This window comes from Cetorhinus maximus, chromosome 24 (assembly GCF_964194155.1).
Source record: "Cetorhinus maximus chromosome 24, sCetMax3.hap1.1, whole genome shotgun sequence".
Taxonomy (NCBI): Eukaryota; Metazoa; Chordata; class Chondrichthyes; order Lamniformes; family Cetorhinidae; genus Cetorhinus; species Cetorhinus maximus.
Window position 1 is genome coordinate 10719153 of NC_135902.1, and position 13128 is coordinate 10732280.

The window sequence follows — 13128 nt, forward strand, 5'->3', positions numbered from 1 at the left end:
TAATCGTATTGCAAGTGAGACAAGGGGTTTGAAACTTCCAGGCTGTGTCTTTTTATGTGATGTTCATTTGCCTGGCATGTTAAGAATACCAATGTGATTTAAACGTTTTAATTGCACTAAATAATTATGTGTTAAATGATTTTCAAACTGTAGGAAATGATGATCACCCAGCCACTTTTGCATAGAATGTGTGTAGTATTTATGTGTCATTGAACTGCTACATGATGTTGTACTTATCGCTGCTGAACTAGCCTCTTGTTATAAGGTATTAGATAGCAACCTCTCCAGTGCCAGTAAAATTAATTAATGTGAACTGAGCTTGAAGTCCTCTGTCTGCAAGACTCACGGTCAAACTCAAACAGTGGCACTGATTAGTTTTCTATTCAAGAAATTGAGTTTACATTTGGTTGTCATAACATTCGTTACCTTTATGCGTCCCAGGTGAGAAAAAATCCTTCACAGCAATTCTAGCAAAAAAATACATAACAGATAAATTAATTTTACTTCTTTGGATCTGATTTTAATGTACAAATTACATTTATGTGCTCTGACACTTATTTTGAGATAATTTTCTGGATTGATTTATTTTGTTAAAGTATTTTACATAACTTGATGAGGCCCCCGCTCTCTACTCAAAAAGTCAGCAGCATAATTCAGAAAAAAAAGTATAGTGAGAAACTTACCCTGATGGTTGGACACCAGCAGCTTTCTCTATTTCCTGGACAACTTATATATGTGATTTTTTTTGTCGGCACAGCAGGTCCAGTTCCTATATTTAGCATACAAAAGCCCAATGATTGCTTTAACTGGTATTCTAATATCAGGATATAATTATAGAAGCAAGATCAGTAATTTGGTTTGGAATTTTTGACCGTCCGTCCAGCCGTTATGTGTATCCATGTAAGTTGAGCATGTGAAACTGAATATGACAAGTCCTTTTTTTAATATCTTCATCCACTGAATCTCTAAAATAGGCTTGTGCTGAACAGGTGGAACTTTCTTCACAAGCACAAACTGCATATATCGTTAAGAAATCCATTTGCCAAAATATACTTTGCTGTTTATAAGTTCACCCATTCCTTTGTTGTGAATATAAATTTTGGAAATATGGACACAACATCTTGTATACATGACAGCTGGGGTTTATTTCTTTAATTAAAATACACATTTGCTGAGATATATACTTTCTCTAAAATATAGAGTAGAAAATGGCATCATTCTCATAGCCTCTGCAATTAACTCAGAAATTGCTGAAAATATAGTGGCCAATTCATGTTGCTCACCATTATTAATTCATATAAAATCCAACAATTCTGAGGCAACAAGAATATGTCATGATTTCCAATCCTCCACAAATTGCTGGGTGCTTTGTCTCCACCATTAACCTCAACACACCAAAACAAATGAACTTGCTGTAAGCTTTCCATCGAAATGAATTGCTTCTGCCGAATCCAGAACTCGATCCCATAAATATGATATGGTCACTAATAAATCCAATAAGGAATTAAGGAGAAAAACCTTTGCCCAGAAACTAGTTTGAATGTAGAACTCACTATTGCATGAAGTAGTTGAGACAAATAGCATAGATACTTTGGGAGAAAGCTGATCAGTACATCAGGGTGAAAGGAATAGGAGGATATGCTGATAGGGTTAGATGAAGCAGGCTAGGAGGAGGTTTGTGTGGCACATAAACACTGGCATAGGTATTTATATTCCAAAATTACCCAAGTTCTAGGACGGTCGCCATGGGCAGAATTTTCAGTTTGATGTGCGGAGGGCGGGCCCTGCACGTCCGCATGTAAAATGACGCACGGTGACATCGGGCGAGCGTCCCAACATCACCGCGATATTTTGCTGGGCGGGCACGCAATGAAGTCCGACACGAGCCCGCCATTAATTGACGGGCCACTTAAGGCCCTTTAGTCATCATTCGATGCCGATTTTTAGGCGCCCGTGCGATCTTTGGGTCGCCGCACGGGCGCAATGGGCAGGCGGGTAAGAGACTTTTCTATGAACCTCATCCACGGGCGGGATAAGAGGGTTCAGTGGGGTTGTCAATCTGCTTTGTGGAGTATTTATTGGAGAAAGTATTGTAAACTTGCCTGTGTGATCTGCAGTAATTCGGAATGCATTCCAGCAGCTTTTCTGTGTACTTTGAACCTTCAGGTCAGCTCTCTGCAGCCAGGAATCTTTATCGGGCCTGCAGCTTTCCGGAGGCCTCCCTTTGGCCTGGATATGGGATCTGACATGTCCACTGGAGGCAGCTCCTCTGAGAAGGAAGGGAGTGCACAATCAGCCTCCAGGAGAGCCACCTTTGGGAGTAAGGCGCAGACACAAGGGGCGCAGGGCCAAGAGGTTGTCCAAGGTGGAAGGGGCTGCAGAATACGCCACTATCCTGTCAGGGTATACAGGCGGCAAAGCACCTACCTCAGTATGTCTGAGGTGCAGTGCCGAAGGAGACTCCGACTGTCAAGGGATACAGTCAACTACATCTATCAGATGATTGGCCCTGAGATCTCCCCTGACTGTGTGGGCGGACACCCCATGTCAGTGGCTCTGAAGGTCACAGTTGCCCCCAACTTCTATGCCTCTGGCTCCTTCCAGGACTCAGTGGGTGATCTTTACGCTGTCTCCCAATCAGCTGCCCATATTTGTGTCAAGCAGGTCACAGATGCTCTGTTCAGGTGTGCGTTGACCTTCATCTGCTTCCGCTGGGACCAGGCAAGCCAGACACAGCGAGCCAGAGGCTTCGCGGCCATTGCTGGCTTCCCCCGCGTCCAGAGTGCAATAGACTGCACACATATGGCCACCAAGGCGCCAGCAGGTGAGCCCGGTGCCTTCGTCAACAGGAAGGGCTTCCACTCCATGAACATGCAGATAGTGTGTGAGCACAGGATGCAGATACTACAAGTCTGTGCAAGTTACCCAGGCAGATCCCATGATGCCTACATCCTCAGACACTCCCAGGTTCTGGGGTTTTTCAGAGCTTGATGGCTGGCTGCTGGGTGACAAGTGCTATCCCCATAGAAGGTGGCTCATGCCGCCTCTCCGCCATCCAAGAACAGAAGCTGAGCAGCGGTACAATAGAAGCCATGCTGTGGTGGAGCGAGCCATCGGTCTTCTCAAGATGTGCTTCCGATGCCTGGACCACTCAGGGGGTGCACTCCAGTACCCCCCAGATCGTGTATCAGTAATAGTGGTTGCATGCTGCATTCTATACAATCTTGCGCTGGAAAGGGGGGAACGCAATGGATGATGAAGACGTTGACTCAGTGTCTGCGGCTGCACACGATGAGTCCAGCACTGATTCTTAGAGTGAGGAAGCACAGGGGAACGCTGAGGGGGTAGACGCTGACCCGGGACTACACCAAGGAGGCAGGGACACCCGGGAGACTTTAATCCAACGAACCTTCAGCTAGAACAGCACAAATGGATCAGCAGGACCAGCCTTGCCTGGCGCATCCATACTTGGCACCTAAGTGCTAAATCTGCCAGGTCATCAGCAGGAACATAAATTTAAATGTCCAAACAAACACTCATGGCTTTTCTCTTAAACATACACATGCAGAAGAAACGAGCCACCCTCAGCCATGGTCACACATCTGATTTTTAATTTTAACATCAGATGTTTTCCCAATTGCAAAATAATACTGTAAGCAAGGAAAAATAAATTATAAGGACCTAATCTCGGACCAACACAAAAGCACCAGTGAGAAATGCATAGCATGCCTAATGTGCCTTACGTTGCCGTTTGTGGGTGTTACGTCTTGGTGCCGCACCATCGCTCGGACTGGCATCTGAGACAGCCCGCTGACTCTGCTGTCCTGTTGGCCTCGATGACCTTGGTGGTCGTCCTCTGGCCTGTGGAGGCTGTGCTGGCCCCACCTGAGAGGGATCTGCCAGTTCCACAGCTGGCATCTCCCCAGTCGCCGCAGCCTCACTAGATGAAATGGTCACTGGGAGAGGGGTGGAGCAACTGGTGCCCTCATCCGGAGCACCGTGAGAGGAGCCCGCAGATACGACAGGCAGCTGCTCCGCCGATGTGAGGTCGCCTCGGACCTCCATGCTCACCGATGGATGGGCAATGAGCTGGGAAGCTTGAAGCCCGCACCATCTCCCACATTGGCACTGACCAGCTGTGGCCAATGCTGCTGTGAAGGCTTGCAGGTCCGAGCGTAACCCCAGGAGGACCTGATTGTTCTCCTGGAGGCGTCTCTCCACGAAAGCTGCCACTCTCTCCATGGAGGATGCATGACGCTCTGCAATGCGGCTCATTGCACCGGTGATGCTCCGCGTGGACTCCTCCACTACGGACACCAAGCGATGCACAGCCTCATGTATCACTCCCAGATGCTCCCGCATACCTGGCCACATTTCCTGCAGCTGCTGCGTCGCGGACGACTCCAGAGGCACATCATCAGGTACCGACTGAGCATGTGCCTGGTCCCCTGCAGTCCTCCGACTGCTGGCGCCATCAGCACTCTCTGTCTCTGCCAGCTCCCCCAGTAAATGTGAAGTGCCCTCTCCTTGTGTCCCGGGACACTGGCCGATGTTCCAATGCCAACCGAGGTGCTAGTACCTGCACTGGTGCCTCGCAGAAATGGTGTGACGCAGGTTACACTTGAGGGCCCTCAGGTGTGAGAGGGGGCATCTGCAGTTCCTCCTGCCGGCCATGCTCTGATGATGCTGAAATGAACAAGGACAGTGGATCAGTTAGCGTGCACACGGTGACACACTTCATCCCTTTCCCCCAGCTCATTATGCGCTCAACCTTCCAGACCCAATGGACACGAACACTGGTGGGATGGTAAATAGTGAAGAGGATAGCCTTACATTACAGGTGGATATTGATGTGCTGGCCAGATGGGCTGATGAATGCCAAATGGAAGGTAATGTGGATAAGTGTGAGGTGATGCACTTGGGCAGGACAAACAAGGCACGGGAATACATGATGGTAAGACCATGGGAGGTAACAAGGATCAGAGGGACCTTGGTGTGCATGTCGACTGGTCCCTTAAGGTAGCGCAACAGGTACATAAGGTGTTTAAGAAGGCATATGCCATACTTGCCTTTTTTAGCCAAGGCATAGAATATAGGAGCAGGGAGGTAATGTTCCAACTGCAGAAAATGCTGCTTAGGCCACAGCTACAGTACTGTGTGCAGTTCTGAAATGCGCTTTACGGGAGGGATGTGATTGTAGTGGAGAAATGCAGAGGACGTTTACCAGGCCTGGAGAGTTTCAGTTATGAGGAGAGATTGCATAGACTGGGGTTATTTCCCCTGGAGCAGAGGAGATTGAGGGGTGACATGATTGAGGTGTATAAACTTATGAGGGGCATAGATAGGGTCGAAAGAAAGGAACTTTTCCCTTTGGCAGAGGGATCATTAACCAGGTGGCATCGATTTAAGGTAAGGGGCATGAGGTTTACAGGGGATGTGATGAGCAACTTTTGCACACAGAGGGTGTTGGGAATGTGGAACGCACTGCCTGAAAGGGTGGTAGACGCAGAAACCCTCTGAACATGTAATAAGTATTTGGATGTGCAGTTGCGATACCTTGGCATACAAGGCCATGGACATAGTGCTGGGAAATGGGATTAGGAAACTTAGGTGCGTGTTTGACCCACCCATCCTCAAAGGGCCGAAGAACCTTTCTCTATGATCCACACCTCTGACTCTATCACTCTGTGACCGAGCAATGTTGCAACAATAACAAATTAAACAATCATCAGTGCTATGGATGTTGGGAGGAAATTGCGGATCACACTGTTGGCCTCAAATACCTGGCCGTGCCATCCCAGCCTCACCGACACCAGTTGACCTGGGTGCATGGCGCCTCTCAAGCTCAAGGGCCTCCTGTTCGAAGCAGCTTAACATGAGGAGGTGAGCCTGGCCGCCTCCAGTCCTCGCACGCTCCGTCGCATTATGAGCATTCTTCTACTGAGAAAGAGAGAACACCATTCATTATGGAAAATTGCACATGGACTCTGCACACGCACGTTGCACCCCAACCACAGTGGGCCATATCAGGCCTCCAGTACCTCCTCTCCTTGCTACTGCTGATCAGTCACACAAAGATAGTACGCCTGCTCCCAACTCCCCCAACAGCCACATTGGACACATTCTGCGGACATCACTTTAGGAAACACATGGTCTTTGCTTCCATAGCAAGGAGGCGCAACTACATGCAGCATTGAGGGCAGCAGATGGTTCTTTGTCACGACACCTTGAGGCTCCCCTTCCACAATCTCATCACCGTGAATAGGACATGTGTTGGAGTTCTGAGTATGCGTCTAGCTGTACCTCCTGCAGGTCGCCCCCAGACTAGTCTTGTGAGACTAAGAGCAACACATGGTGCGGGGGAGAACTCATCTCCTCATGCACCACTTAGGCTGATCTAACCATGGGCACAAAACAGAAACAGAATTACCTGGAAAAACTCAGCAAGTCTGGCAGCATCGGTGGAGAAGAAAAGAGCTGACGTTTCGAGTCCTCATGACCCTTCAACAGAACTGAAGTATAGTTAGGAGAGAGGTGAAATATAAGCTGGTTTAAGGTGGGGGACGGGGGGAGAGAGAAGTTGAGGGTGGGGTGGTTGTGGGGACAAGCAAGCAGTGATAGGAGCAGATAATCAAAAGATGTCACAGACAAAAGGATCAAAGAGGTGTTGAAGGTGGTGATATTATCTAAGAAAAGTGCTAATTAAGAATGGATGGCAGGATACTCAAGGTACAGCTCTAGTGGGGGTGGGGTGGAAAGACTAACAAAGTATTAGTTGTAGATTTAAAAATAATGGAAATAGGTGGGAAAAGAAGAATCTATATAAAGTTTTAAAAAAAAAATTTTTTTAAAACGGTGGGGAGGGGGAAGAAAAGGGATGGGGATGGGGGAAGGGGGAGTTTAAGATCTAAAGTTGTTGAATTCAATATTCAGCCCGGAAGGCTGTAAAGTGCCTAGTCGGAAGATGAGGTGCTATTCCTCCAGTTTGCGTTGGGCTTCACTGGAACAATGCAGCAAGCCAAGGACAGACATGTGGGCAAGAGAGCAGGGTGGAGTGTTAAAATGGCAAGCGACAAGGAGGTTTGGGTCTTTCTTGCGGACAGACCGCAGGTATTCTGCAAAGCGGTCGCCCAGTTTGCGTTTGGTCTCTCCAATGTAGAGGAGACCGCATTGGGAGCAACGAATGCAGTAGACTAAGTTAGGGGAAATGCAAGTGAAATGCTGCTTCACTTGAAAGGAGTGTTTGGGCCCTTGGATGGTGAGGAGAGAGGAAGTGAAGGGGCAGGTGTTGCATCTTCTGCGTGGGCATGGGGAGGTGCCATAGGTGGAGGTTGAGGAGTAGGGGGTGATGGAGGAGTGGACCAGGGTGTCCCGGAGGGAACGATCCCTACGGAATGCCGCCAGGGGGGTGAAGGGAAGATGTGTTTGGTGGTGGCATCATGCTGGAGTTGGCGAAAATGGCGGAGGATGCCATTTTAACACACCACCCTGCTCTCTTGCCCACATGTCTGTCCTTGGCTTGCTGCATTGTTCCAGTGAAGCCCAACGCAAACTGGAGGAACAGCACCTCATCTTCCGACTAGGCACTTTACAGCCTTCCGGGCTGAATATTGAATTCAACAACTTTAGATCTTAAACTCCCCCTCCCCCCATCCCCATCCCGTTTCTTCCCCCTCCCCCCCTTTAAAAAATTTTTTTTTTTTTTACTTTATATAGATTCTTCTTTTCCCACCTATTTCCATTATTTTTAAATCTACAACTAATACCTTGTTAGTCTTTCCACCCCACCCCCACTAGAGCTGTACCTTGAGTATCCTGCCATCCATTCTTAATTAGCACTTTTCTTAGATAATATCACCACCTTCAACACCTCTTTGATCCTTTTGTCTGTGACATCTTTTGATTATCTGCTCCTATCACTGCTTGCTTGTCCCCACAACCACCCCACCCTCAACTTCTCTCTCCCCCCACCCCCCACCTTAAACCAGCTTATATTTCACCTCTCTCCTAACTATACTTCAGTTCTGTTGAAGGGTCATGAGGACTCAAAACGTCAGCTCTTTTCTTCTCCACCGATGCTGCCAGACCTGCTGAGTTTTTCCAGGTAATTCTGTTTTTGTTTTGGATTTCCAGCATCCACAGTAGCTTTTAGCTTTTGGTTTTAACCATGGGCACTATCTGCTTGCCCACCCAGCGAAGGAAAAATGCCCAACATGATTCAATGCAGTAACGACAGTAAGACTTGTGGGGGGGGCGGTCACAAAGGCTAAGGCTACCTGCTGGGTTAAATGCCCAATGCCAACATGGTACTCACCCTGCTAAAGTACAACAAATCATTGAAGCGCTTACGGCACTGGATCCAGGTGCGCCACACCACGTTGTGGGAGCTCACCACCTCCGCCACCTCCTCCCAGGCAGGTTTGGTCATGTGGTGGGGGGGGGGGGGGGGGGCGCGGGGCGGGGGGCTCCTCCTCCCATCCTGGGGGACCAACATCTCCCGCTGTGCTGCCACCTCCTCAAGGTCACAAGGCAGTCATCTGAAAAGCGAGGGACGCATTGGCCCCCCCGCTGGCCTACCCTGCAGCCTGCCCTGCTCCAGTGGCAGACCCTACAGCCTGCCCTGCTCCTCTGCCCTTCCCTCCAGCCAGGCCTGCTCAGCCGACCCCTGTGGTGTGACCTCGAAGTGGCCATTGTCACCAGCCTACAGGAGGCTGCCAGGCCTTCATTGAAACAGGCCGCCGGGTCGCCATTGGACCCGGCGGTCTGTGCACGCCCACTGCCGCCCGCGCACTCCCACTATCTTCGGGAGTCGGCAAACACGCTGGGCGGGCCTCAATTGGCCCACCTGTGTAAAATGGTGGCGCAGATCTGATTGCAAGCGCCAATCAGGTCCGTGCCTGCACCCGCTCTCCCCGCTCCCACATGGAAAATCCTGCCCCATAGTTTGAAAAGTAGCAAATGTAACCCCCTGTTTAAGAAAGGAGGTAGAGAGAAAACAGGGAATTATAGTTTAGTTAACCTGATATCAATAGTAGGCAAAATGCGAGAATTTATTATTCAGGACATGATAACAGAACACTTGGGAAATCATAGTATTATTAGGCAGAGTCAGTGTGATTTTATGAAGGGGAATTGTGTTTGACAAATATATTGGAGCCTTTTGAGTGAGTAACTGTCAAAGAAGATCAGGCGGATGTAGTATATTTGAACTTTTAGAAGATATTCAATACAATGTCCAACAAGAGATTGTTAAACAAGGTTAGGGCTCATGGGATCAGGGGTAATTTATTAACATGCTTTGAGGATTGGTTAACAGAGGGAAAACATAGAGCAGGAATAAATAGGTTGTTTTCAGGTTGGCAAAGTGTAGCTAACAAAGTGCTGTAAGGATCAGAGTTAAGGCCTCAGCTACTTATAGTCTATATCAATGACTTAGATGAGAGGGTTGAGTGTTTCCTGAGGCAGCGCTGAAGGCATTAATTATGGAGGTGGAAGGGAGGCAAACACCGTATTTCCACAGGGGGCCAGCTGACCCTCAAGGCACACCCTGAGAAGAGAATGAGGGCAGATGGGTCATCAATTCTCAGAATCTGGCCCCAAGAACCTAGCTGCAGTAAAGGGAAAAGTTCAATGAACTAACACAGGTGAATGCATTATTAAATGGTATCTCCTATCCACCTTACCACCAACTCTCACGCTACTGAATGCACCACAGCCTCATCACTCACCCATCAATGATAAGGGCTTATGCCTAACATTCAAATACTCCACTTCACGCTCGTGGCATGAACATCATCCAAACACATTGCACCACACTCACCAAGATTCTTCCTTTTCTCTTGCAGGAGAAAGTGGTTCATAACCTCCGGGAGCAGAATGAGACCAGCAAGGGACAGGTATGCCTGCATCTCCTGAGCCCTCTAGAGGATACGGTGCTTTGCATTATGGTGCCCGCTGTGACGGAAACCATTGCAGCTGGCATCACTGGAACATCCAGCATGATGACAAGATCCTCCCTTCTCAAATCCCACCTCACCCTCATTTTGCTATCTGGCCTGAAGTGCAAGCTGTAGATTGTGTGAACATAGATCACTTGCTTTCCAGCCTCCTTCACTTTCCTTACCCCAACCCTCTCCTTTGGCATTTCTTATTTCAGATATCCAAGAACTTTTTCCATTCCAGCCTCTTTATGAAGGATAAGAGCTACACCAGCCGTCTGATGAAGAATCACCATCACTTGATCTGACAATCTCAGCCGCCAGCTCAGATAAGGACACTATGGGCAGAATTTTTACCTCGTCAGGCGGGTGCGGAGGATGGCCGTGCATCGGACTGCCGCGCGCGATCAGGCCCTGACCGCAATTTCACGCTGGCTGGCCAATTAATGGCCAGCCATCGTGAATCGTGCGCTGAAATGCTCAGTGCTGCCTGGGTGGAAGGGGAGGAGTGTGAGCACGGAAGTCAGCACATGCGATTTCGCTCAATGAAAGCTTCCTGAAGGCACAGAGCTGCCTTGGGGAGCTGAAGATTTTTCACATTAAGAATAAAGTTTTCAAAAAAAAAGGAAAACATCCCCTCAGGTGACTCTGACACATGAGCAGGGACATGTTGAAAATGAGTTCTGAAAGTTTTTATTTTATTTTTAATTAACATCGGAAACCTCATCCCGCCCGTAGATGAGGTTTCCTCAAAAGTCCAAAGGCCGCTTGGCCTATTTGCCCACCCGCCAACCGTAAGGTTGGACAGGCAGGGAAAAATTCTATTTAATTATTTAATTAATGGGCTTAATATGTCTCTTAATTGTCATTGGGTGTGCTTCTGACTCCCGCGCACGCCCGCCGACCGAAATATCGCACGAGTGCACAATGACGTTGGGACGCTCACCCATTTCATGCTTGTGCATGTCGGGCATTTGCCTGCATGCTGATCTGAAAATCCAGGCCTGTGTGAACTTTAGCAAACAGAAATGAAAGACTTGCATTTTTGTTGTGCTTTCCATGACCGCCGAACATCTCAAAATGCTTTACAGCCAGTGAAGTACTTTTGAAGTACAGTCACTGTTGTAATGTAGGAAATATTTGGAGGATAAGAGAGAGTCAGGATCAGGACATGGTGAGAAACTGGGCATGAGTGGGCTGCACACAAGCCAGGAGGAATGGATAGTATGTACGCCAGCACACCAGAAGGCAAGCTCACAGAGGAGCTCTGCTGCAGAGGACACAAGTGAGGACTTCAGTGGGCAGCGTACAGGAGAATGCTGATGGGCATGCACTCAACTACACTGGGTGCAAAGGATGAAAGGATGGCCGGCAACAAAGCTTCTTGTGACTATCAAGGAGCATGGAGGAGTCCAACTCCAACTTGGCACGGAGCTTCGTGTAGAGCTTGGAGTCCATGCTTACTTGCATGGAAGTGGTAGCCAAGTCCATGACAGCACTTGCGGACCCACCCACCATTCAGCATTTGGTGGCTGATGTCTCAGCTTCAGCTGCAGCACAGGCAGAGACCACCCAACATCTCGGTACTACAGTTGATGTTCAGACTGAGGTCATGAGATCCATGCTTGTCACCATGCGAGCACAACTTGTTGCCATGCTGGCTCAGACTGCTGTGACCATGGCTGCAGAAACTAGTGCCCAAAGAGGTATGCAGACTCTCGCAGCAGGTCAGCAATCTGTCCTCCAATAGATTGCTAGGATAGCTGAAGCACCACCCGAGGGGAGTGCCAGTGGCTCAGTGGTGCATGAACCTGGTGTCCTCCCTCAGAAGGACAGCATTTGTGCTTGCGTTACTGTCACTCCTGCTGCCATCCATGCTGAGGTGATGTAGTCCGAAGCTGGGTTGTCGAGGTCTACAGCTGCTCAAGACCATTCTGCAAAGCCATTTGTAGCTTCTGCAGTAAAAGTCAGCAATGTTCCTCGAGCCATGTTGCAGCTACTGGAGTAGGCAATACACTAGGATGAAAATTTCAGTTTTGTATGTATTATTGGAAGTGTGGTTGGATAAAGTTGTTATGGAATGGTTTTTTTGTTTGGTAGCTTTTATTTTAGGATTTTGGTCAAGAGGATGTTGTGATGGTCCATAAAAGAGGGATTGAAAGATGAGGAATTGTAGCGCAACTGTGATATGGGATGACATCTCTGGAGAGTCTATCTGCAGCAAACGGCCTCGGATGCATCCTCTTTTTATCATCTTCTTACTGCTCTTTCTCCTCCTCTCCCTCTTCTTCCTCCTCCTGAGTTGACTACCAAAGGCGTGGTGGTAAGGGCTGTGCCCTCATGGTAGCAAATTTATGAAGGATGCACATGGACGCTCATTCTGGTCAATCCCAGTGGACTCCCATGAGGAGTCCAGAAAGTGGAACTATTGTTTCAGCATGCCAGTTGTTTCCTGGTGCAATATATATGGGTTGTGGCTGCTGCCTGCATAGCAGGTGTTCATCGAAAGGATTTTCTGGGCATGGTCGCACACCGTATGTAGTGTTAGTGATTAAGGAACATCCTCCCATTAACTTGTGGAGTGCACCGGAGCCACAAGTGCAGTTGATTGCACCTTACATCATTGTGAATCCCACTAGCCTGGCAAATTCATGTGCTGTCTAGTCCTGTGTCTCTCTGGTCAGTTATAAGGCAATGAAGTCCCTTCTCCCTCTACAAAGAGTCTTTGCCACCTCTCTGATGTAGCAGTGAACAGTGGCAGACTGTGAGATAATATTGATGTTCCCTGCTCCCACCTGGAAGGATCCACTGGCATGGAAATTGAGGGCAACAGTAACCTTGATGGCCACTGGCAGCATCATCCCAACCCTGCTGCAGGGCTGCAGGCCAACTTGTAGGAAGTGGCACAGTTCGGTGACCACCACTTGGTGAAACCCAGGCCCCTCACACAGTGCTACTGGCTGAGGTTGACGTAGAAGTGCTTTTTCAAAACTCTTTGTGGGTAGATCCTTCTGTTGAGAGGCCTCTTCGTCCCTCTGCACAATGCTTTCCCTCTCTGCTTCCTGCCCTCCATTTCCAAATTATGCTGCATGCCAGGAGTGACTGAAGCTATAGTCCCCGTTACTGAAGCAGACTTTCTCCTAACAGGCCAACCAACTGGCCTGACCACCCTTGTCAAGAGATAGCACTG